Source organism: Rhinolophus hipposideros (assembly GCF_964194185.1).
Source record: "Rhinolophus hipposideros genome assembly, chromosome: 6".
NCBI lineage: Eukaryota > Metazoa > Chordata > Mammalia > Chiroptera > Rhinolophidae > Rhinolophus > Rhinolophus hipposideros.
In genome coordinates this window covers 41,594,200-41,599,173 of record NC_138052.1, presented here as the reverse complement: position 1 = coordinate 41,599,173, position 4,974 = coordinate 41,594,200, and positions in this window count along the sequence as shown.

The window sequence follows — 4,974 nt, the reverse complement described above, 5'->3', positions numbered from 1 at the left end:
ATGTACTCTTCACTGTTCCAGCGCCACCTAGATGCCATGAACCTACTTTTTGTCTGTCTCTTGATATAGCCTTGGCTTACATAGTGGTTCTCAAACTTGAACATCATAAAAATTACCTGGAGAAGCTTTGTTAAAATAATTTCTTGGGCCTCATCCCCAGAGATTCTGACTCAGTAGGTAGAGTAGGACTCTATTTACATTTTTATTAAGCATACAGATGAAGCCCAAAATGCTGGTTTAAACCTTAAGGACCACCGGCATAGGGATAAAAGTTTTATCCCAACAGATCTCCAGTTCTATGGGAAATTCAAGAAAACATCTGGGGCTGAATCATCTTGGTCCTTCTCTTAGTGAGCTAAAAGTGATTTAGCTACCACCTAGAAATTAAGAGAAGGGAAGCAGTACCGTAAACACCACTTAAATCAATTTTAAATCATTGATAGCTAGCTATAAACAATTACTTAACCAGAAAGGCTTAGATTCTAATCAACTTTGCCACTGAATGCTTTGCAACACAGTTTGAAACATGGAACTTTAATAAATGATGGTGTCATAAAAATGAATAAAGTCACAGATGTGATAAAAAGATTATACATACATAGTTTAGATCATCCTTTTTACCCTCATCTTCTCAATGTCAATCAATTTTAGTGCAAGATTTTGCAATTAAAAAAATATGAAAATAAAGCACAGCTAATAGGGTACTATAATGATAATACTTACATTTATATTAAAATACCTTATTACGTATATCATATCACCTGATGCATAGTCAAATTATTCTAATAATGCCAGGAGAAAGATTTAAGACTTCATCTAAATACAAGTCACATTAGGCAACCAAATATTCACTCAGTTCAATTTAATGCACTTCATCTGCACATGTCTGTAAATAGTAAGTAATAAAGACACATCATTAACAGGGCAGTTATCATGAGCCTTAGAAAATCATTGCTACCAAGTCTTACAAACTAACCTATTTCTACTACATATATGCGCGTGTGTGTATATATATATGTATATGTATTATATATATGTATATATACATATATACATACACACACACACACACACACATATATATATATTTATATATATATATATATATATATATATATATATATATATATATATATAGAGAGAGAGAGAGAGAGAGAGAGAGAGAGAGAGAGAGAGAGAGAGAGAGACTCTGGTGTATCCTAGTTAAATGACTGACTTAAAGTTAAGCCTGGATATATGAAAACTGTATTTTCCTCTCAATTTTGTTGGGAACCTTAAACTGCTCTTTTAAAAAGACAGTAAAAAATTGAATCTAGATTAATAAACTGATACCTTACTATAGTAGTTAACTTTTAAGTGGTACTCAAGTCAATGTCCAAAATGACAAAATTGTCTTTCCCAACTATTGAAATTGAAAGATTGCCTAACCTCTTCCTGACAGTGACATTTACATTACCACCTAGTGCTAGTTACTTTCCTGATCAAAGTTGAACAGTTTCAATTACCTGTTCTCTACGTGGTTTTTAAAGTTTGAGCATCCCTATCTGTACTATTTCTTTAATTTTTAGTAAACACACTTCTCTTTCTGACAAATAGGATAGGATGCTCAAATAAGAGCCTCTGAAAGGATAGAATTTACACAATTAGTTAGGGATACTCTTAAATATACTGGATGAATTAATTCTATGCTGTCTAAAATCCCAATTGACCCAATATGTATGTTACCGATACTTTATATTTTATATTTATTCTTCCTGGTGTTCTTTAAGGTTTTGGACTTTAAAAAAGGATGAAGGAGGTGGGAAAGGCTGAGAGTAAAGAAGGTCAGAAAGAACAGAAATGAACTAAATGGATTTTATCATTGAGTAAATGGTGTTGTGTTTTTATTTACTTTAACATTGGTCCAATATCTTTATTTTCCCTAAAGTGAAACATAAAAATATGCTTACTATCTTCAGAACTACAATGCAAATGAAACTACAATTATTGTAAGAGTGAACAACATTGGGGAGGTAAAAAAAGGTTAGAAGTATAATTACATATGTTTTGGTAAGTGTAACTGTGATGGAGATTTCCTAAACTATCCTTTCTAATGTATAGAATATGAAACATAGTTATGTCAGTGGCAGTTATTAGGGTTTTTGGAATGGCAAATCTAATAAACAAATGTCTTCAGTTGGAGATCCAAAAATTTGAGGTTATTATTGTTTATAGACACCTGGTCTCAATTAATGGAAAACTAATAATTTGGGGGGGGGAAACAGTTGAATAAAAATGAACCAACTAGTATAAAGAAAAATAGTATGTAATACTGTTTCTACTACAAGGTCTCATAATGACAATAAGACAAAAAATATTTCATTCTAATGAAATAATAAAGTTTATGTTTGAAAATACAGATTATACTAAATAAGACACATTAGTAGATATTTAAGAGTCTACTATAAACATCTATATATAGAGAGAAGTAATAAATTGAGTTTAGATTATTTAAAAAAAAACATGACTTTCACAACTCAAAGTATTCTTTTTTTTAATTAGTTTCAGGTGTACAAAAATATGTAATAGATTTTTATACCCCTCAGTACCATTTAAAATTGCTTCAAAAACTAAAAAATGCTTAGAAATAAATTTAACCAAAGAAGTAAAAGACCTGAACTCAGAAAGTTATAAGACACTGAAAAGAGAAATTAAAGAAGATACAAATAAATGGCAACACATACCATGCTAACGATATTAATAAGAATAATTAATATAGTTAAAGTGTCCACACTGATTAAGGCAATATACAGATTCAACATAATTCCTGTCAAACTACCAAGGAAATTTTTCCCAGAAATAGAACAAATAAACCTAAAATTTATATGGAAGCATAAAAGATCCTGAATAGCCACAGCAATCTTGAGAAAAAAAGAACAAAGTGGCATGTATCATGACATGTGACAGCAAATCATACTACAAGCCTATAGTAATCAAAACAGCATGACACTCGCATAAAAACAGACACATAGATCAATGGAAAAGAATAGACAGCCCAGAAATGAATCCATGCCTAGAGTCATTTATGACAATGGAAGCAAGAATTTACATTGGGGTAAAGACAGTCTAAGTATTCTTATTAAGGAAAGATAATGAGGCAAATATGAGTTCTACATCAGCATTTTCAGACATTTGCAATGGACTTTGGCGCAGTGCTAAGTGTTTTATTTATCTTACTGTATCTTTTCAACAGTCCTGTGAAGTAAATATTCATTTTGCAGAGGAGAAAACTGAAGTTTAGGAAATTCAGTAGTGTAACTGATAGTAAATGGTAGACTGAGAATTTTAACTCAGTTCTATTGACTCAAAAACCACGTTCTTTACCATTACATTATATTGTCTAAGGTGCCAATTGACCTAATATACATGTGTCACAGTGATTAAACATAGAATGACTGTTAGGCATTGTTCAGAAACCACAATAGTGTCCTGAAAAAAATAAGAATAACATGAAATACTATATTGGAGGCCAGAACTTTTTGGACTTCAGTTTTTATCTATCAGACTGATACTCTTAGTCAAATGTTTACAGTTGTTTAAGTGACAACAGTCTGCATTTATTGGGTATACCGTGCAGGGTAGTGCCAACTTCACTTGCAATTATTCCCCACAATACTACCCATGAGTTAGTACGTTATTATCATCTCCAGTTTCTAGAAGGAAGCAAATTTTTGAACAGAATATTATGAAGATAAATGAATCTTGTACAACTGCTTAAAAGAAACATACATTCAAATTTCCCCCTCATCTTCAAGAATCATCATACTATTAAAAATATAAGTTACCTTAAAAGGAGAAACTTTATTTCTGCCTTCAAGAAATTTATCTGAGAAACGTCATCTGAAATAGAGATATTCTCCAATTTCCAATCACAAAGGTAATTTTATGTTAGAAGGTAAATACAGGATATTATACCCAGAAATATGTATCACTGCATTTGATTCTGATATATCAAGTATGTTGAGAGGTCACTTGTTTCTGGCTATTGTCATTGTGACAAAGGTGGGAGTTGGCTCGCAGAGTCAAAGAATATGTGCAATTCCTCTTTTAAATGTGAGTTAAATCAACAGAGTTAATGCTTACCTCCAAAAAAACAGGAAAAGAAAATCAAAATGGGAAATTTTTAGTCAATTGATTTAACCAAGATCTCAGTGATGATGCAGATGATGCCAGAATAACTTTTTTTCCCCTACTCTATTCTATTCTAGAATCAGACATGAAAGACTTCAGCCGCATGTTACCTCTGGGAAATAGTGAAGATCTTTTCAAAATTTTCTACTTTTTTCGTAACTTACTTAATTTTTCCCCACTAAGTATTTCAAGTAAATACAATAAGCAAAAAATAATCATTTGGAAAACATTGTTCTGAAGGTATTAATAGTAAAAGAAAAAACCTTTTATTGACTTTTTAAATAATGCTGTACTATATTTCAAAGTTCAAAGAAGAAAGATTATACTAAAAGTCACACCAGGTCAAAATGATTGTAGGCTCCTTTTTAAATTATAAGTTCATATCTTAAATTAACCTTTTGTCATTCTCTATAATGTGTTTTATATTACTTTGCCAACACTGATAGGTTTTGTAAACTAAGACTTACTTCACTTACTTTCAAAGACTAATGTTTGCTTATTGTCTACAAATGTGTGCTAACTGTAGTCCTTCAGACATCCATTAGTGTTTAGAATTTGCACTTAAGGAGGACAATGGCATTGTAAATGAAAATGACCAGTAGCCAAAGGGAACATATAATTGTTTGTAATTAAACAAAAGTGTTGCTGAGTTAATCAAATTCACATCTTAATATACTTTAAAGCATTGCTGTCTTGTCAAAATGAAGACTTCAGTTTTCTGTCTCCTTGGAATTTTTTTTTTAAATGGGTAATGAAAACTAAGCAAATTATACCACTGAGAATTTTTAAACCCACTTAAGTACA